Source organism: Anastrepha obliqua, chromosome 4, assembly GCF_027943255.1.
Source record: "Anastrepha obliqua isolate idAnaObli1 chromosome 4, idAnaObli1_1.0, whole genome shotgun sequence".
Lineage (NCBI taxonomy): Eukaryota > Metazoa > Arthropoda > Insecta > Diptera > Tephritidae > Anastrepha > Anastrepha obliqua.
Window position 1 is genome coordinate 97,706,235 of NC_072895.1, and position 22,984 is coordinate 97,729,218.

Genomic DNA, 22,984 nt, shown 5'->3' on the forward strand with positions numbered 1-22,984 from the left:
TGAAAATATTTATTTTTTATTTGGATTAAAAGCTTAAAAAATTAAATACTTCAGTGTAATTAATATTTTTTAGTGACTTGATTTTTTTTTAAGAAAATTCTTTAGTGAAAAGTTTTTAATTTTATTTTAATTTTATTTGAAAAATAAATTAATGCATAAACTAAAAAATTTTGTTGTTGTTTGTGACTAAATGTTTTTAAATAAAATTCTTTAATGGACAATTTTTAATATTATTTTATTTCCAAAAGTCAAAAAAAAAAAATTTAAATAAAAATTTTGATTCTAATTTTAATTTAAACTTTTTAGTTTAATTTTAATTTAAAAAATATAAATAATTTTGAATAACTTAATTTTCTTTAATGGAAAGTTCTTTCATAAAAATTTTTAATAAAAAAATTCGGTAAATATCTTTTACACAAAAATTTATTGAAACTGCTCATCCGAAATAATAAATAAATAATAAAAAACAAAATAAATAAATATATAATATAATTTTTATTAACTTAATTTTTTAAAAGAAAATTTGAAAAATTTTTAATTTTATTTTAATTTTAATTTAAAAAATAAACTTTTTTTGTATAAATAATTTTTAATAACTTAATTTTCTTTAATGGAAAGTTCTTTAATACAAATTTTGAGTAAAAAAATATAAATAAAAATCTTTGAAAAAAAATTTACTGAAACTGCTCATCCAAAATAATAAAAAATAAAATAAATTGGTATATAAATTTTAGTAACTTAATTTTTTAAAAGAAAATTCGTTAATTAAAAATTTTTAACTTTATTTTAATTTAATTTAAAAACATAAATTGCTTTTGTGTAAATAATTTTTTTGTAAATAATTTTTTTGTAAATAATCTTTTTTGAGGAAAAATGTTTCCTTTAATTTTAATTAAAAAAAATAAAATGCGTTTGTATAAATAATTTTTTGTAAATTAATTTTGTTTTAAGGAAAGAATTTTATTTTTTAAATTAAAATTAAAATTAAATTTTTAAAATAAATTAAAATTAAAAAAAAAAATAAAAAAAAATAAAACTTTTTTGTATAAATAATTTTTATTAACTTAATTTTCTTTAATGAAAAATTAAAAAAAAAAACTTCAGTAAAAATCTTTTACACAAAAATTTACTGCAACTGACTGCTCATCCGAAGACATTCAATAAAATTCTCGTTTGCTAATTTAAATACGTCTCTCTCACAATTTAGTCTCCTTATTTCACTATTTATTCAAATTAAAAACAGAAAACGAAAATAAAACCCAACTCGATCATTATTAGGCTTCATGAAATATTTCAGTTACTCAATTTCGCTTGAAAAGCACACCTAAATGAAAACAGATGAGGAAATACCACAGAACAAAAGTGTGGTTGGGGGGAAAAATAAGAAATTTTGCTTTCATCAAATATAATATTATGAAAATGAAATTCACAATCAACAACAGCTTCGGCTGCTGCAGTAAATCAGCGTGATAAGCCCAGCAAGCAGTGCGGCAAAAGTGCCATTCTTGGTATGTGATGCGGAAGGACCTTGATGACAGGCAGTGCCGTTATCCACGGAAAGTCAGTCAGATGTTGGAGCGCAAACAGTCAACTGAGGCAGTGATGCAGATAAGCAGACAAAATAACCAAGCCACTAATGACAACTAAGGCCACTGGCTATGTAAAGCAGAGGTATCCTAGCTGCAAATCTAAGTGCAATTGCAAGAGCTGCGGTGTTAATCAGAGTAGGTGTAATAAAAGGGCTTCTCCACTAGCCGAGCTGAATTTGTTGGAGTTTCTCTATGTGTGTGTGTACGTAGCTTCATTGTTGAGTTGCTTAGTTTGCCTGAAGCCTTATATGGTTGGTTGCCTAGGTTTCTCAGTTGCTTGGGTTTCTTAAATGTCTGGTATCGCCTGAATTGTGTGCTCGTTGGCTTCGACTATACAACGTTTTTCATGTTTTCTATATACCTATGCCGGCAGTCACCTGCTTCACAACTTCATTTACTGGTTTTGGTTGATTTCAATTTTTTTTTTTCCATGTTCTGTTGCTGTGGTTTGCGGTTATAGTTTATTTTGTTAGTTGACTTCGAGTGTTCACTCTTTTCTGATGCAGTCAAGCATTTGTACGTAGGCTTTCTTCAGGTTTTCCTTTGACATATTCTCGTGTGAACCAGCAGTGCGCTACTCACTAGTCCTGGGGGGGATGAGTGAGTGAGCGCTGACAATACGAGTATAGTGGAAAAATCACAAAAGCTCAGCATGATGAAACTAGATATTACTCGAACATATATGCATATTTTTATACACAAATATGTATGTGTTTGTTTGTATTTAGGTATGAAGCGAATATTGTGTGTCTTCATAATTTTAAGGATGGAAATTTCATGTTCACTGCACAAGGGAAACAAGAAAATAATTGACTTGAAAACTACTAACAATAATAAGGAAATAAGAAAATAAAATAGAATTTAGTAAAGATGGAAAACCACAACAAGAGCAATAGTCGGTAGAAAATAAATCAAGGAAATTTAAGTTTGAGTAAAGTGGTGGAAATGTGGCTGCTGCTGATGGCCACGCGTTTATATATAAATTCTGTATAAATGGTTAGTCTGAATAATGCAGAAATGAACTGCTCTTCGGGATTTATGAAAAATGATTAATTTATAACTAAATAAAAACACCAAATTGCGATTAGTTACAAAATGGTGCAGAGGAGGCCACTTGGACCAGTCAAACATGAAAGGTATGGGCTACTGTAGTGACAGAAAACAGAAGCATATTTTTCGGAGCAAGCTATGAAATAAACCAAAATTTTGGAAAAGGTTTTTAAGGCACATGTCATAAGCTATTTCCAGCACTCAAAATAATGATTTTTTTTTGTATTTATTAAAAAAATGAATGTTTAATTTTACGCCACATTTTCGAGTATCTTTTTTGTTTTTTGGTGGGCATGGATCAATTGCCTTCGCACTTACAGCGACTGTTGTGTACTGCGTTGAGTGGTGAGGGCACTAAAACAATCCCTCCTCCTCTTCTGGGATACTCTTTTGCCGGAACTACTTTTTACATTCATTCGGCAGCGCCCAGAGAAGCATAAATGAAATTTACCAGTTCTGTTTATCCACGTCTGGGTCCACCATATTTGTAGCCAGCTTCATGGAATAGGATCGTCTTCTTATGTCTCTTTCTACGAGGCTTCGCTTTATTGCACTGTGTCGAAGTCTAAATATTTTTCCGTAATAAATATTTAACAGCACCAGTCTCGTTAGCTTCTCGTTTGATTAAATTTTAAAATTAAGTTATTTTGCTATTTCTTATTTTTTCTTATTTTTAAGAACAAAAGCGAGAATTAAAAAAAAAAAAATACCAGTCTAACGGTTAGACTTGATAGAAGTGAAACCTTCCGTAAAACAAACTGAGAGAGAATAAGACGAAAGCAGCATTAGGAGCGGGATAATTATAGGTTCATTATAATATTGCTATAAAGTTCATATTTTATTTTCTTCATTTTATCATTATTCATCCTCAATGTTTTCAATTTCAACAAATGATACGAGTGGCTTATGAAAAATATGATACAAATGCTTTGGTTTCGATGTTGTCAAAAAAAATACCCAAACGGACCGAAGAAACAGACTTACAAATTTCTTCCATTTTCGTCTACTTGTATTCATATAAAAATTTATGTCTCTTCCCACCAAAGCTAAATGTATTAGTATATTTTTTCTTGTATTTATTCAAGGCTGAAATCCCGGCGATACTGCAATACCGGGTCAACCCGTGGCAGAGGTGGAGAGCAAGCCCCTAAAACACTCCGCACATTTCCAAAAATTAGTTTAACATTTGTTGTCCTCCGATGGAGGATCTATCAGATGTTAAGCTGATAGGAACAGATACCACACTACCTACTTCAATAGATTTTCTAATAAACCTTTTGAGAATTACACGCTCACAAAAATTAATGTACGAAATATTTTTACCGATTCACTTAAACTGACTTTCAGTATCTAAACCAAAAAACTGTTTTCAATAAATAATCAGAAATGTCCTACAATGCAAATTTCAAAAAAAAAAATTCCATTTTCGTTTACATGTATTCATATAAAAATGTATGGCTCTTCCCACCAAAGCTAAATGTATTAGTATATTTTTTCTTGTATTTATTCAAAGCTGAAATCCCGGCGGTACTGCAATACCGGGTCAACCAGTGGCAGAGAAGGAGCAAGCCCCTAAAACACTCCGCCCATTTCCAAAAATCAGTTTAACATTTGTTGTCCTCCGATGGAGGATCTATCAGATGTTAAGCTGATAACCACACTACCTAGTCAATACATTTTAAATAATAAACCTTTTGAGAATTACACGCTCACAAAAATTATTTATATCAACATATAATATAACGCTTCGTAACTAAATAACTTTTAGGCCAGCGACGACAGCATGGCGCGGTAGCCGAGCGACTAGCAATGTGAGCTTCCGATCCAAAATCCTTGGTTCGAATCACAAGAAAAAATAAAAGTTATTTTTATTTAGTTCGTCGCTACTTTTATATCAACATATAATATAACGCTTCGTAGCCAAGTTGGTCGCTTTTTTCGTTTCACTTTTCCTCAAATCACTCCCAACGATTCTAAAGAAGTTTTCACTTCAAAAAAATCGATTTATTTGTGGTTTCTCTTAATATTTTGTTGAGATCAACTGGATTTGGAGATTAAACTTTTTCTCAAGTTTAGAAATACAATTTTTGTTTTTCAAAATTCTTTTTTTCTCCATTGGAGCTGCTATTGAAACTCGGCGTTAGGGATTTGAGAAGTAACTTAGCGCTCAACTGAACCAAAAGCTGAGTTCAAAGCTAAAATGTTTTTGGGTACCATTAAACCTTAACTAAAAGCCGGTACATCAAGTTAGTTTTCCTGTACGATAATATTTGTATTTGTAATACAATTTTTAATTATTACATCGCACATCATTTCCTTTGCCATAAATAAAATTGCAGCAATTGAATGGAAAAATAAAAAAGTAAAATTTTATCTATGTGGGTATGACCAAGATGAAGAGGAAACAACTTTCAAGCCAGTCTAAATCTAAATGACCGTTTCTGTGTGTGTGTGTGTGTTTCGTTTTGTATTGTATGTACATATACACTTGTGTTTATGTATATATTTGTATGTTTGACGTAATTGTTGATAGAAAATAGTGGAAAACTATCGGCGACTTCTTGGCACCGAAAGTTGGTCTAAAATTACGTTCCCATACAAATATAGAGGGGATTACATACAAAGCTTACAACAACATGCGAGCAATAATAACAATGCAAAAACATATGCACGGCGATAAAAAAGTTGTTTTTTTTTTTGGCACACATGCAAGGCGGACATATACCTACAGTGGGGCAAAGTTAAACATAAAAGTGGGTATTTAAAATTTTTATTCATAAATTTGAGTTTTGCTGTGCGAGGACTCTCTGTGTAGAGTCTTGTTCGCTTTTGAGAGTAATGGGATATGGTAGTGATAAGGGCGATACCTATGCTGATAATGTTTACACCTGTGTTCGTAATAATAGCAGCGCGATATATTGCAAAGTTCTGACTACTTATTTATAGTTTTTTTAAAGATTACCCAGCACTACATAACCTAACCTATTTATTGTTTTTTTAATTATTTTTTTATTTATTTTGTTTATTATATTGTAATATTTTATATATTATTATTTTGCAAAATTTTTATCAAAACTGTACTTATGGTTCAATAAACACCATATAACTTAAAATATCAAACGATGTATGTTTAAAATTAAACAAAAAAATTCTGAAATTTTTCAAACAGAATTTTTCTGAAAAATTTTGTCATATTAATCAGAATTTTCAGAAAAATTCTGGGTATCCAGTTTTGTAGTCCATTGAATTTTGGCAAATAAAATAACGGTTTAAAGTAGCTCAAAATGCGAGTTGATCTTTAATAATTTTTTCTTCCATATAACGAATGCTCGAATTTTTTTATATGCAGCAAATCTTTATCCGCCAGGCGAAAAAAAATTCTTAAAAATCTATGCTATTTTTCAGACACTTCATACTTGCACTTTATTATACCGAAATTCAATAGGCTATAAAACTGCATATCGTTAGAAATTTTTCTAGAAACTCCAATAAAAAATTCGAAATTTTTATGTACCAACTAATGAAAAAAACAGGAGAAATGGGTTTGTGGTGTGCTTCTTTTTCTCACTAAGGACCAAATTTAACTACTTTAGGTTACAATAGCCAGCATGGGTTTCCATTCTGAATTGTCATTACCGAAACACAAATTACGAAAATCAATAAAAAAATTCAATATTAACGTTTTATCCGAAGAATTTATTTTAGTTAAGTCTGGCTTAAAGAAAAAAATCGAAAAAAATAATAAAAATTTTAGAGAAATAATTTTGCCCTTGAAAAGGAATTGTGATTTGATCTTCGTGGTTTGATAATACCATACGACTAAAATCAAGCTTTTTTGTTATCCGGGAAATTTTTCATATGCACGTGAAAATATAGATTTCATATAAGAATGCTGCCATAAGGGGGAAACCGCTTTAGGAGGCCAAAATTTTGGTGTTTTTCGAGAATTTTTTGAACAAAGAAGGAATAATCACAAATAGTTTAAGTTTAGAGGATATTTTATTTATATTTTTAAATTTTTTTTAAAGCTATTTCCGCGGCAGATAGTGGCGTTAGAGCATGCTGTCCATAGACGATTGCCATCCGAGTGTCTTGATGGTGGGGATTCCTGAAGTTGCAATTTTTCTCTGAATTCAACACCAATTTTTTTTTTTATTAACAACATATTTTCTAAGAATATGAACCTAATTGTGGTAAAAAAATATTGGAAATTGCATGCTTTTGAGGCGGTTGCACACAAAGCAGTTTTTTCATATTTTTTCATCTATTTTGCTTAAAAGCCATATTTTAAATAATAATATAATCCCAGAATTAGGTTCATATAGATTAGAATTGAATAAAGAAAAAATCCCGAAAATTTTAGAACGATTGGTCGACAACTTTTTAAGCTAGAATTCCCACCAGTTGAAAAAAAAGTAGTTTCGAGAAAAACGTCGTTCTAACTAACGCGCGCTACGGTGCGGAACCGACGGGCAGTCACTTAAGTGCTCATAGAATCGGAAATAATTCGAATTTCGCTTTAAAATTTTTACCACATATTCTTGAGTAGTTAAATTTACGTTTTATGTAATAAAAATAATCGATTTTTTGATCGATCTAAACCGGTTTCCCCCCTTAATATTTAATTTTTTAAAGGGCACTCAAATTTGAAAGGGGAAAACCTAAACAGAGGTATACACTGCGTATACTTTATTTTGGTAGGGGAAATTTTAACTATTTTTTATGTTTTTATAAAACGGTAAGAAAAACGAAATTTATTACAATAAAAATAATTCATTTGACAATTTTAGGGATAATAAAAACGTATTCTTCGAAATTAATTTTTTTTAAATTCAGCCCTTTGAAACTTTCACCAACTTACATAAAGTGCGATGGTCCGGTCTAGAACGCTCCAGAACTGCAAAGTGTTTTGTGACAAGTCCGAACAGAAAACTGTCAAACTTTATACTAAAACTTGGAAGGAAAGACGTTCGGTTGATGGTCGGTATTATTACAGGACACAACCCATGGGGATCATTGAGGACCCAATGTGCCTGTCTTGCTTGAAGAAGGCGAATAGCACTGAGCACTTTCTCTGTGAGTCGAGTTGGCTACGAGTTTTGGGTTCCGATATCATGAGAACGAGTAAAATTCGTTCTCTGAAACTGGAGGATATTTACAGATTTGCCAAAGAATCTGGAAAATTCTCACATGACAAACTATCTCTATCTCTGTCTCTATTCCTTCCTATCTCTTTCTTTGATACTTTTCTCCTTCCCTCCTTGACTATCTATGCTTTCACTTTCCAGAGCTTGAAATACAATGCGATTTTTAGCCTGAGTGTTTTAGGAGCCACCAAATCTTCTGGTGCTCCGTGGTGGTCGACCTTTTCAAATTTTAAATTTGAATGTTGCGCATTACTATATAAAACTTATAGTTTTACGTGCAAATGACAACTCGACAACTTTTATTATTTACTTCCAAAAATATTAAAAAAAACTTCGGGAGCAGCTTTTATATCCGCTAATTTCTGCCTGTTTTGTCGACCCAAGCCATTTTTCTTTGATGGTATGCTGAATACTTTTTTTATAAAATATCTGTATGAGACTTACAAAAGAATACATCTAGAAGGAACATTTTTTTCAAATTTCTGAAACTTTTGGCCACTCTCCACATTGCCCTTGATGTGCTTCCGACAATTAACGGAACCATTTGGGTTTAGTTCCGGCCATGCACTGTCACTCCAGCAGCATTAGCCATATATTTATGGGGAATGAATATGCTGCTACAACAACAACCGCCCTCAAATGGCTAGCAGCTGCTCAGCTGGTGCATAAGTGTTCTACTACACCAAACACCTTTTTTCCTTCGTGGAATCGTAGAAAATAGTAATAATAAAGACTTCTTCGACTGTTCCTTCAAGTTACCCAAAGGAGGTGCAAACAAATTTTTAAACTCATGCAATTGTGTATTGATCTTCACTGACAATATCTTGAAGAAATGAAAAAAATAAAACTGTTTTCGATTATAAATATTTAGTTGTACTTGGTGAGCTCGAAATTTAAGGTAGCAACCCTCGTATCATCATGCGCTTAATGTGGAACTTTGCGGCGGTCTCAGTCTTTTGTTTTATAGACAGTATTAAGCTATTGTGACATGTTCCTTTAATGTTTAAGTCTATCATTGCTGCAGATTGTGGCTACTCGGGCACTGAATTGAAATTTCCAATAAAATTACAGCACCTCCTTCCAGCTCACATTCCATGCTCCAGCAGCTGTTGGGGGCCTGGTACATTTTTCAAGAATATTTAACAGTCGTATAGCGATTTTTTCACCATAAAGTGTTGGCATAACGTGGTTCCTAGAACGTCTATCTTCTTCTTCTTTCTAGAAGTCTGTCTGGTTTTCTTTGCGGCACCTGAAATTCGCAAGCTTATCCTTAGAACACTAGTTTTTGAACTACACTTACTGTCATTAATGAATTCTTTTGATTTTTCTGGTTCGCTGAAAATTAATGCATTCTCAAGGTACCTCTCTGAGTTTTAGTAACCATTTTTTGAATTACACTTATATATATATTTTTTTTAATAAAACTCGTCTCAAAACCACTGTTCACGCTGATTAAAATATTCACATAATTCTTAACTTTTAGTCTCGCTTCACTGACTATTCATATACAAGCAGTTTCGACTGCTCTTTCATATCGTCGTGCTGTTAGATACTTAGGTGCACAGGCAAATTTGTCAGCGGAGAGAAAGTAGGAAAATAATCATATATCCACTTTTGTTGCCATCGCTCCACTTCCTTATACACACACATCACACACCATACATATGCATTTATGTTCATATGTAGTATAGCGGATGAATCACCAACCAGCAATAGCAACAAATATAACGGGAAATATCCCGCGCTCACTAACAACCATAAAGTTGCCTTCGTTACACTTCGTTTGAGGTTCGTCAAATTTCGGCTATTTTCGCCGATGTCTACTATTAAAGGCGCCTGTTACGCCTTTTTTCTTATTTTCATGCTTTCCATTCTGCGCCTTTGGTTGCCTATTTGAATTGAGAGTGGACGCCTGGAGTGGCTCTGAATGAGTTTAGAAAGCTTATGGCTAACAGGGCGTATGAGTAACCATTTTCTAAGAATAGCAGTGTGAGAAGTAATAGTTGAGGAGGAGAATAATAAAATATATGAATTGTAAAGATTTTCGACTGAGAGCATTAGAATAAGAGAGAGAGAGAGGGTGCGTATCTGAGAGTGATTGAGTGCATTCTGAGGCGAGCATTTCTATGTGTGTGTGTGTGGGTGTGTGCTCTATTGTATCCCGTGCGTAGTTGTTGCTCTACAGTTTGCTCATATTGAGGTGAGAGCGAAAAAACAACACGATTATGCGCTCATTTTGAAGTATCCTGTCACAAATACAAGCGCGCACACACATATACGCACAATCTTACTATATGTATGTGTGTATGTAACACATATTTGAAGAGCGTCGTTGTGCCTGGGATGCGCTGCATGACTCATCCATTCACAAATACACATTTTTACACACAAATAAACAATCGAATTGTATGCATGAGCTCATATACATACATATATACATATACATTAATATGTATTCTTAAATTGTACATATGTATATCCTATAAAAGAAAAATACTCCTCAAAAGCCAATGTAGCACAAAAGGCGCAGTGCAGCGCAAAGCAGCCCATCTCAACTCTCAGCCTCGTCGTTGTTGTAAAAATAAAATTACTTATACGCCAAAGTGGGTTTTGTATTTTAAAAATTATGCCTCAAGTATGAATGTAAGCATACACGGCGGCAGCGGTGGCTCTGTTAAGTGCGAGCGTACTTGGAAATTATTAGCGAACAAATGTTCTTGTAAATATGTATGTAGATAGATGCATGTTTTCCGTACTCCGCTGCTTATATGGGCACGTGTATGTCCTTATTATATTATACTTATGCTTTGTTATTATTCTTTATGTCATTCTATCAGCCAGTTTTGCCGCTTGCAACGGAAGATTTATGACAATTTGTTGCTGTATCATTTGTTAAGTTTAATATGAAGCCAGGCATACGAGCACATTCGCATAATTAATGTGCACCTGCTGCGCTATTGTTGGCGAACGTAATATGACTTTTTATGCCCCACATCAGCGTGTGTGGCTTTTAAAATTTTTCAGTAATTTTTATAAAATTACAAGGCGCGTTTTGTGGTTAGAATCAGCATGGCTTGATATTTCCAATTTCCATTACTTGCTCATACATATTGAGCAAGGCATGCTTGAAAGCAGTTTAATAGTAATTACTTATGAGAATATGCAATCAAAACCACCATCGTTGTGCGGAGAGTTTGCGTGCGTCACACCGGCTATAAGTCCTGGTTTAAATTCGCTTGACGGTCATTACACATCAAGTGGTTTTTTCTAACAGCGGCCACCGCTTGGTAGGCAATGACAAACCTTCGAGTATTTTTCTGTTATGAAAACGTATCACATATAAAACCATTCACAAGAGCTTATGCGTGATTACTACGCGATTTGTCTGGGTTCAAAGCCAACTGTTCTCACATTACACATCTTTGTTCCTTGTCAGACATTGGCAAACCTGTCATGCAAGAGCTTCTGCTGCTGACGCAGCATAAAAATTTATTTTCCCTAATTTTTAGGAAAACACATGCCACGACTGCGAGGATAAGCTGCGTCTAAACACACTTCACACCTGTCTATTGGTAGCAGTAAAAACTTTAAGAGAATCTTGAACGAGTTTTCAGCGTGCTGATTATAGTCCACTCAGATGCTTTACCACTTTAAGGGCCTATAACCATAGCTGGCGCTTATTAATGGTAAACTGCGCCTGCTAGGCAATTCAAATTCTTTTCGAAATTCAGGTCAATACCAATGCTACCAGGCAGGTAATTTGGTTGGATATGCCTAGGAAAAAATTATACATTCTTAAGATCTATTAGCACCACTGCCTTCAGAGGAGCTCATCTAATATCAGATGAGTGAAGGTAAAAAGGATAACTCAGAACCAGAAGAGAAATATGACCCAACTGAAGAAAGCTAAAAGGAATCTACCAAAGATTTTCTCAGATATTGAATTAATGCTTGTGGACTTAAAGCCATGGAAGGCGGGAAGGAAATGCTGATTACTAATGTGATAACTGCTAGAAAATGCAGCTGTTACGAACAAATCTCTGGCATCAAACAGGTTAGTTTACCAAACATTGGCCTGAAATAACTTTTTGGAAGGATTTTGTCCGAGAACCTAACAGAAACACTTCTACCCTCCAGATCCGCACATGTTTCTTTGCGAGAGCAACGCTCCTTTATTGTAGGTTGATGAAAATCTTGCACAGATATCGCAATCTCGCGTTACGACTTGTGAAAGGATCAGAACGATCATGCGATTGTACGCACGAAGTCCAGCTTTGGGGTTTGTTGGAAGTAGTGGTATATTAAAATAATAATTATTATGTTCGAAGAAAAATTCCTGTGCTGAAGGACGAGATTCGATAAGCCATTGATGGTAGTTAGTAGGCAATATGCCAAATTGCCATTGAAAAGTTCATCAAAGTTCATCAAAAAAAAAAAAACCAACTAGTGCCGGCATTATGAAAAAATGTACTTGACGATTTCGGCAAAGGTCGTTTATTGTATGTTCTATTCAAGTATACATAAATAGCTGCGAAGCAAAAATTCGCAGAAATTTTTAAATAAACTCTACATTTTTTTAATTTTAAATAGGTCGTTCCGAAGTGATACTCTATAGCGCAGCGATGTAAATATGAAGGTTTTCTCTATGTAGAAGTCAAGTGGCAAAGTGATTAAGTGGTTGTACAGTACCTGGCCATTGAATTATGAGCGATGGTAGTTTTTCTAAAAACTATAAATATCAGGTAAAATTTTCAATCTAATTTGGGCTTTTCCAAATAAAAAAGGGTATTAAGGGGGTTTTAACCTGTTCTTAGATGTTTTTAAGAATTTCCGTTCAATTGGCCCGCGACGATTAGAAAAGGATCAGTTTTTTTGCTTATAAGTGAAAAGTTAAGTGTGCAAGTGCCAGTGCGATTTAATTTGATCTTGTGTGGGGAGCATAAAAAAACTAATTGAGATCGTCTGAAAAGTGAAAGAATTGAATAGTGAATATTCATATATCTAAAATATAACAACAGTAAGTACAAAATATGCATATCTTTTGAATTTGTCACGTGGATTATCCTTTTTTTCAATTTAACCAGTTTTTTTAGAAAATGGGCCGAAAGTCGGATTTGACATCGGGACAAAAGCAACAAATTGCAGTTCTTTTGAAAGCCAAGAACCTGAGCTATGTAGACATAGCAAGAACCGTTGGAATATCCAAGGCGTCTGCGGTAAATGTTGCCAAGAAGTTGAAAAATACCAACAACGTTTTAGCGGTAATGCTTCAAGTCGGATGATTTTAAGAGAGGTTCAGGAATCTGGAGTAAATATTTCGGAAAGAACGTTACGACGACGCTTATACGAAAATGGACTTTTTTTGCAGACGACCATCAAAAAAGCCAAAACTGACACCCTGTATGCGAAATCGGCGGAAACTTCGGGCACAACTTCTCATAGACTTCGACGCGGAATATTGGAAAAAATTTAGTTAAAAAAAACATTTTTTTCCTTTGTCAAATAGCAGTAGTAAGAAGATGGGAATATTCACACTTTTTTGTGGTTGTGTTATTCTTCTTACAGATCATCTTCAGCGATGAATGCCGATTGGAAGCAGTCACAAAAACAGCAAATTTTGTTCGCAGAAGAGCCGGAGAACGATATTCTGAAGATCTATGGTTTGGGGCTGTATAACCTCAGAGGGACCAGGTCCGCTACATTTTGTTGAGGGAACAATGCGCTCTGTCCAGTAGGTGGAGGTGCTGAAAAACGTTTTGATGCCATATTTAGAAACCCTGAAGTGTCAGAGAGACGAATACACTTTTATGTAAGATGGAGCTCCATGTCACACATCCAGGATGAGCATAAATTGTCTGAATTCAATGGAAATAATGGTTTTGCCATGGTCTGGCAATTCACCGGACCTTAACCGCATCGAAAATTGTTGGGCATACCTCAAATCGGCAGTATAACAGCGGAATAATACCACAATACAACAGCTTAAGGAAAACATCGAAGATGTGTGTTATAATGACCAAAATCTTAAGGGGAAGATAACACAGTTCGTAGCCAGTATGCCTCAACGAATTGCGGCCGTCTTAACAGCAAGGGGAGGAGCCACGAAATATTAGTTTAAAATAAATATTTTTAATGCAAAAATGTCAAGAAGCTTTTAATAAAAACAAATATCTAAACTCTTTTAAATGCCTTAAAACCGTTTGATTTTTATTCGCTCTCAAAGCCATAAATATGTAATTTTTTATCATCGGTCATAATTCAATGGCCAGGTATTGTAAGTTTTCTTCAGTCTTGTAAGTTTGTGATGTGTTGTCTCTTGAAACTTGTGGAGAGACAAATATATCCGCTCTGTACCATCAAGACCAAATTGAGAAGTATTTGATCAATTCAATAGCTATCGGGCAGCGCGAATAAAAAATAATGAGCTTCGTTCAACTTAGCCAGAATAAGCCAAGGTGTTTGGGAACCATCAGCAAAAGTATTTACTTGAAATACAATAAAACACAGTAATAGCTAAGCACACTTTTACAGAGATGCTTTTAAAAAGATGGCCACACCCTGGAGCAAAAATATGATGCTCTTGCGTTTGCGGGAAGTCTTATTTCTCTTCTTCAGTTCGAAAAAGATGTTGCTGAAAGTCGTCGTATGTTTTCAAAAGTTTGTGTTGAATAACGCAATAATCATTGAAAACATTAGAGTTCACAAAAGTGGTAATTTTGGCACTGAGATCAAAGTTCGATACTCAATAATCGAAGTCTGCTCAGGGCAGATTCATGTCAAGTGCAAGAGGAGCTTACAGAATTGTTGTGAGAGATGCAGTTATAGTTTTCAAGCGTCGGAAATTATAGTGCTGGGACTCATGGTAGGTAGGTAAGTAGGTAGAAGGCTGGAACTCATAAAAAAGCAAAGAAATTAGATGCCGCGCGATGTAGGGAGGTGATTTTGTAAGCCAATTTTGTGAGTATTTCCAATTTCGTATCGAGTGGTAACTGGGCATGAAAATGGATCCTATATCACAATTCTAAAAGTAAGAAATAATTTAAAAAACCCCTGCCAATCTGGTACATCGATTTGGAAGCCAAATATTCATGGTGCGTAGGTAATGTTGGGTTCCTGGTTGCACCAGAAGTGAGTGCTGTACTACGAGCTGTTAAAACCTGGCGAAACTATCGCGAGGAAAGCTGAGCTGTACCGTCGATAAGTAATTCATTCAAAAAGGGTATTTGAAGAAAAATCACCGCCATTTTCATCATGATAATGTTTGCTCCCTCGTTGCTGCGCCTGTTAATATCCCTTACAAAATTGTGGATGAGAAATCTTGTCGCTTATAAAATCGAGGGCTTTTTAATTTTCATTTATTTCGATTAATACAATGCATCGCAGTTCATGTCAACTACACAAAAGTATCATAAAACGTTATTTTTTTGCAAGCTATGCATAAATTATCATAGTAGTGTCAAAAGTACATAATTTCTGACGGGCAATACTTTGAAAAAAAAAAAACAGAATACCACATTTTCAAACTACAGACCCAATATAAAAATTAAATAGAAAATGGATGTTTGTATCGGGGAAGTTGAAATTGAAAGTATGAGTCGAGCGCTAAAGTTCGTCCGAAAGCTGAATCAATGCTGGAGTTGAATTTGAAAGAATGAGCCGAGCGACTACAATGCTTTCGTGTCTCTTGGGAATATTTTTATATTCTCTTATATCATATTTTGCGCTGTTCAAGAGACGTCGTGTGGGGTATACATTTTAGAGCAATAATCATTTTTACATTTTTTTCGTGTTTATTATTTATTGCTCGAATAAAAGAAAGTGGGTATATGAATTTATTGTTGCCCAGGTGCAAGTGTGCAAGGATATCCGCTACGGATAATTAAAGCAGTAAACTGCAAAAGATGTTATTTTTTTAAAAGAAAACAAAATCCGTTTTTCTTATTAAATTATCTGTCGTGCGAGGGTGGGTGGTATGAAATGGCAGGAGCGACAATTTATAAGAGCAATCAAAACACAAATTTCTATTTAAGCGGCAAGCAAGTCGAGTTGTATGCCACACGCAGATTTTTAATGCTTTTAATAAAATCTTCACGTTGAAAAGCTAATCAAGCACAATTTTTAGTCAATATTATTAAAAATTTGTTCAACCTAAAATTAAGAAAAAAAAAAATAAATGAATAATGTTTCACACATACATACTTGTATATTACCAGCTACTGCAAGAAAATTGTGTAAAACGCATTTTTTGCCACTCACCGTCTCAAAATACTGGTAAAAATAGAAAATTTTCACCAAACCAACACGCAATTCCACTTTCACGCACGCGATGCATGCCTGGCTGATAGCTGCAAAACATACATCAGCTACGCATATATACATACATACATACATACATATGTAGTTATGCTCACTTCTACATTCATTCAACATCCTGAAGGCACCTTTTTTTTTGGATACTACAGACCTCAAGCAGCATATGGTTTCCACCGCCTACAGCTTAGGGGAGTATCTTGCGTATTTTTGGAGCCTTAATAATGGCAAATTGCACAAATACATGCACATGTATGCTTACGTGTGTATGTATTATACATACATCGTGGCACATAATAGAAATTTAATATGACTGCATACTAATTTTAATGATGACGAACGTCGTAATAATTGGTATGATTGCTGTTGTTGTTGTTATGCTTGTAGTTAGCTTTGCTGCTATTTTTCATATTGACGTTGAGTTAGTTGGCGCTCGATAACTTCGGCACTAAATATAAATGTATTATGTAGGGTCATAGTACAAGGTGGCGCATAATTAGTCATCCAATTTGGCGTTTGAGTAACTTTTTTACTAAATAAAAGAAAAAGGATTTGGAGTGATGAGAATGTGTATTTTGTGGTACAAGGTGGCGCAAAATTAATCATCCAGTTTTGTGGTTGTTAACTTTTTTACTAAATAAAACAAAAACGATTTTGAGTGATGGAAATCTTTATTTTGTGCTACAAGGTGGCGCAAAATTAATCATTCAGTTTTGCGGTTATTAAATTTTTTTACTCAATAAAAGAAAAATGATTTGGAGTGATGAGAATGTGTATTTTGTGGTACAAGGTGGCGCAAAATTTATCATCCAGTTTTGTAGTTGTTAACTTTTTTACTAAATAAAAGAAAAATGATTTTGAGTGATGGAAATCTTTATTTTCTGGTACAAGGTGGCGCAAAATTAATCATCCAGTTTTGTGATTGTTAACTTTTTGACTAAATAAAAAAAAATGATTTGGAGTGATGAGAATCTTTATTTATGCCATTGCTTGTCTGTTTGTATACTGCAGTCTTCTAGTTCAAAAGTGTCAAATATGATTGGCGTATGACGTCATTTGAAAAAGTTATAAATCTACTGACTAATGACTAATTTTGTGCCACCTTGCGTATGATCAAATGCTACGTGGTGGATTTGAGGTTAGCAAAAAATAAACTAGAGAATGAGCAAATTTCGGCTTTGACTGCGGCCATGTTCGGCCACAATAGTTCAGTTAGGAAGAGCCGACTTTGACCGAATATTTGTTAAAATTTTTTTGTTCAAAAATTGTACAACTTTCAGTTTCTGTAACAGTTTTCGAATAATTGTATCAGAAAATTGGCATTTTCTGTTGAAAAAATTTGATTTCAAATAGCTCAGCTGCTCCTCCATCGATTTTGAGAATGAAATATAGATAATAACAGTTACATAGTAACTGCTGGCAGCATCGAAAATTCGGAAGAGCCAAAGTTTGAATATTTCTTCAAAGCTTTTTATTCGAAAATTTTATAAACCTAATTTTTTGTAAAACTTTTTTACATTTTCTCTACAAAATTGATTTCAAATATCTATCTGCTACTTCGGCTATTGGTACTGCAAATCAGCTCTATACCGACAAAAGGTGTCGCTAGCAAAGTGAAAATGCCGATAAGCTACAATTTTTACATTTTAATATAAAATCATAAAATAGTTTTTTTTTTTGTTTTTTACAAACATAAATATATGTTAAGAGTTAAAATGAATGGGATTGAGATTTATGCATCTGCTTCGTATTTTTATTAATAAAAATATTGGATTTTTTAAAAATCATGATTGTTTATTGCTTGTATGCCTTGAAATGCTCAGTTCGCTTTCGGCTCGGTTGCGGCTCAAATTGGGAGTTTTATCGACGAGTGTATATTCCTTAAAAAAATTTATACAGTTTATGACTCATATTTGTGTATATAAGGAGCGCAAAATAATCACCCTATGTAAGATTTATAATTTTTGCAAATGACTTCACATTTGATACTTGTGAGCTAGACAGCTGCAGTATACAAATAGACAATAAATGGAGCGCGCAAAGGTCAAAATGAAGATTTCCATTACTCAAAACCAATTTCCTTTTATTTAGTGACAAATTGATTCAAAGGCAAAATTGGATGATTAATTTTGCGCCATTAATAAAAAGCAAATAATATTTTTAAAAATTTTACTTTATTGTAATATCTCGCTGAAAAAAATTGCAAAAAATTTTCCTCCGGTCTTGAAATCAAAATGTGATATTTATTATTATTAACAAAACTTTAAGAATATTACGTTTTTATCACTTGAGGTTAAAGCGAGAAGTCAATACCTGTAAAGAAAGAAAAGGAACGAATGAATGAAATTTTTAGTATTTACTTAACAGATTTTCTTTTTCACTTTCCCATATGTTTCTCCGTTATACAAGGTGGCGCAAAATTAATCATCCAAATTTTTTTAATATATAACATATTTTAAATAGATAAAAAAAAAAAATAATTTTGGTGATGATTTTGGAGTGAATATGGTGATGAAAATCTTTATTTTGACCTTTGCGCGCTCCATTGCTAGTCTGTTTGCACTACAGCAGCCGTTTAGTTCACAAAAATTAATTGCAAAAATTATAAATTTTGTGCTATTAAAATGGTTTGAAGAGTACTAAAGTCACCCGTTCACAAGTTTCATAGAAGAAAGTTTCATCGAGATACTTACCGACTAGCAACATAAGTCAATGTTTGATTGGTCTTTCAATTCTGTAACAGGGTGTAAACAAAATGTTAAAGGCTATTAATAAAAATTGGTAGTAAATAAATTGATTTAAGCAAAAATGATTTTCTTTTAAGCATAGTCCAACATCTCCATATAATTACAGGAACCAAGTTTTTATTCATGTGACCGGCTTCGCCGATGTCGAAGTTTCGCATCCTTCTAGCCAAATTCTTTAGACTTTATTCATGGTATGTGACTCTACTAGATGCCTCAAATGACCTCAATTTTTATTTTTAGATTATCTGCATGTTGTAGCAAACACACTAATCCCAGCTTAAGTTGGCGTTCCACTAAGTGTGGCCAACGAAGTGGTTGTTGTTGTTGTAGCAGCATAATCATTCCCCATACATATGTATATAGGGAATGCTGCTGAAGTGACAGTCCTTGGCCGGATATAAATCAGGGTCGTTCCGGTAACGTAGAACCGTCTGTCGTGGGAGAGAAGTTTTTCGAATGGTAGGCCTAGAAAATTTGCTGTTTTGAATTGGATTGGTTTGGATGTTAGATTAGTCAGTTTGAGTGCGCATTTGAACGAGAGTTTAGCACAGTAATCATCCTCCCACCGGTCGCCACTGTGCAATACATATATAACGTATATATATATATAAGTTCCTACAACCTACAACAACTGAGCCACTGTTCAATAGACACTCATAAAATGCACTTCAACCAGCTTTCGCACCGAAAACTCTAACTACCTAATCTTGAATTTTTTCAAAATTTTCCATTTCTTTATTACATTTTATTATATTTTAAAGCTCAACATAGACACAAAATGCTACCGGCTAAAATTAAAAATTCATAACTCACTTTCTCCAGCGCGCAGATGTGGTTGGGTAAAGTGATTTAAAATTTAAACCCAAAAGTAATTATGAATTGAAATTTACATTTATTTCAATGAAAGTGCGAAAAGGGTGCCAAAGCTGCGACAGCAATGTGAGCAGTGCAGCACAACAGGCCATTTGCCGACGGCGGTAAACTTACTCACCCTGACACATCTTGCCATTGGATGCGATTGTCCTTGAACACCACTCAAGCACTTGCCGCTACTAACTGCTAATGGGGCGTATTTCAACACCTCATTGTAATGTATATTTCTAGTCTTTTTCTGTTTGCCATGGTATATAATCCGCGCTACCGTTCTATATACTCTTAACTGAACTGATCTGCTTCTGCTGAATATTCCTCCTTGCACTGCTTCTATTCGCTCCATCGTCGCTCTATGCAAATTCGCGTATTTGAATAGAATTTCCACTAAAACTGCCATTCGCTATTTTTGTCACTTAATTTTAACGATCTTAAATGTGATTTTTTATACGTTTTTTATATGTATTTATAATAAAATTTTTTGTTTGCATTTTGTTGGCAGCAATTTGCTGAAGTGCCATTTTAATGGATGCATAATGAAATGCAATTGACCTAAACTACCTTAAATTTTATTTATGTGCCTGTGAAGGTATGCACACCGCTGATGGTGTTTGTGGACTAAGTGCATATATACAAGAATATGCAAATGTATACGATATTTAAATTCACATTCAACTACGCCGCTGCATTTTAATTGCGCAATGCGCCTTACAAATTTTTCCTAAGCTTTGGTACTGTACGAGTTTTGCTGAATGGGGCAAAATGCTGCCTAATTCGTTGGTCCTTTTGTTGAGTGGAATTTAATGGCGCCAGCAATTTCGAGTGATTTTAATTTAATGAATGAAAAAACCATGAACACATAGAAATAAAAAAATAAAAATTAAATAAACTTATTGCCTAAAAAGCAAACCATTTACAGAAGTAAGTAAAAATAGAGAGTAATACTTGAGTTCCTTAGGACCTTTTTCACAGTGGCGAGTTAACTCACGTTCGACAATTAATTCAGTATTTCGAGGCTGTTTCAGAATATTGAGTTTACTGTTCAACGTCCGTGAGTTAACTTCTAGGCGAGTACATCAGCTGATATTGAACGATCGTTGCTATTACAATACAAATTTCAATATTAAATCACTCTTGTCTCCCCAATACTCAGAACTTCGCTTGCTCTATAATAGTTAACAACTTACAATTTCTTAGGTCCCTATTAGTTAAGATCTAATTTGACTTAACTTGATCAACTATCAACTTGATTTAACCTAACTTAACCTATCGTAACTTAACTTAATCTAACTTAACTTAACTTACCTTAACTTAACTTACCTTAACTTAACTTACCATAACTTAACTTACCTTAACTTACCATAACTTAACTTACCTTAACTTAACTTAACTTAACTTAACTTAACTTAACTTAACTTAACTTAACTTAACCTAAGTTGACTTAACCGAACTTAATTTGGCTTAATTTAGTTCTCACAACTTAACTTAACTTAGTTCGCGTAACTTAACTTATCTTAGTTACCACATTTTAACTTAACTTTGTTACCATAACTTAACGTAACTCGACTTTACTTCATATAATCTAACTTAAACTAGCTTGATCGACTCTAACTTAACCTGCCGTGACTTAACTTAAGCTAACTTAACTTAACTTAAATTAACCTATCTTAACGTGACATGACTTCATTTGGATTAATTTAGTTACCATAACTTAACTTAACTTAGTTACCACAATTTAACTTAACTTAGTTACCACAACTTAACTTAAAACAACTTAAGTTAACCCAACTTAACTTAACTTAGTTGCGCTTGATTTGAATAATCCTTCCTTCCTTAATTGGCGCGATAACCGCTTACGCGATTTTGGCCGAGTTTAATAAAGAGCGCCAGTCGTTTCTTTCTCGTGTTAACCGGCGCCAATTGGACACACCAAGTGAAGCCAAGTCCTTCTCCACCTGGTATTTCCAACGAAGAGGAATCGAATACTTTCAGAGCCGGAGCGTTTATATCCATTCGGACGACATGCCCCAGCCAACGAAGCCGCTGGATCTTTATTCGCTGCGTTACAGTTCATCGTTCCATCGCCTGCGATATTCGCCGTTGTCTTTCTCTCAAACACTCCAAGCGTCGCTTCATCGGATGTCGTCATCGTCCACGCTTCTGCGCCATACGTTAGGACGGGCATGATGAGAGTCTTGTAGAGTGTTAGTTTTGTTCGTCGAGAGATAACTTTAGGTACTACTCAATTACCTACTTAGTCCAAAGTAGCACTTGATGGCAAGAGAGATTCTACGTTGGATTTCAACGATTTGAATAATCAGTCAATATTAAATAGAATATGTTGTAGTGTCCACTCTCGCACATATCTGGCAGATATTTTTATTGAATGTTATGAAATGAAAATAGAGTTTGTCTTACGCCTCCTCTTTATAACTGGACTCATGCACTGAAGTTGCTCAATCATCATATTATTCTGAGCCCTACGAATAGAATAGGTGCTCACTTAAGTTTCGAGCCTGCTAAGTTTAGTTATGCTGCTGTCTGACGCCATCCGCCGTCTACTTGTATAGCTAGACTGCTGTCGACGTCCCTGCGTATAGTTTCCATTGATGAAATAATTCATTATTCACTTGAGTTCAGTAAATAATCTTCTTCTTTTACACCATTCCTTCACAATACTTCCCAAAGCGGTCGATCTTGAGCTTTTGCTTCGTAGTTACGCATTCCCAAATCCTTGAGGTCGCTTTCCACTGCGTCTATCTATCGGTTCCTTGGTCTGCCTTTGGCCTATACGCCCATTAGCTTTCCTGTCATGGCTTTCTTTATGGCTCAGTCAGCAGGCATACGGGATACTTAGGTATCTTATGCGCTGCTGAGTAAGATCGTTTAGTTCGGAGTTGTACTGGATTCTATTGGTACCATCATCCATTCTTATTGGGTCAAAAAACTTTCTTAAAATTTTTCTTTCAATGCTAGCAATTAGCGCGCTCTCAGCAACTTTAAGCGGTCATACCTCAAATCCATACGCTAAGATTGGTCGGATAAGGGTCTTGTACACAGTTAGCTTTGTAGTTTCAGACAAGAGCCGGGACTTCAACAAGTTAAGGTGGATATAGTACGTTTTGTTGGCGGTGTTGATACGATCCATGAGTGCAGAAGTGAAATCACCGATACATGCGAACATAACTCACAAATACTTAAAATGCTGCACTGCTTCAAAAGCATAATCTCCCACATGGAAAATTTCAGAAAATATTTGGTTTTGCTCTCG

General features: G+C 34.2%; 1 protein-coding gene and 2 pseudogenes across 6 annotated transcripts in view; 1 reads left to right on the forward strand and 2 right to left on the reverse strand.

Moving 5' to 3' along the window:
- The window catches only part of LOC129246429 (kinesin-like protein unc-104), a 166,260-nt gene that overhangs the window by 37,272 nt on the left and 106,004 nt on the right, over positions 1-22,984 (forward strand). The window lies entirely within an intron of this gene.
- LOC129246655 (U2 spliceosomal RNA) lies at positions 3,716-3,903 on the reverse strand (annotated as a pseudogene).
- LOC129246527 (U2 spliceosomal RNA) lies at positions 4,143-4,326 on the reverse strand (annotated as a pseudogene).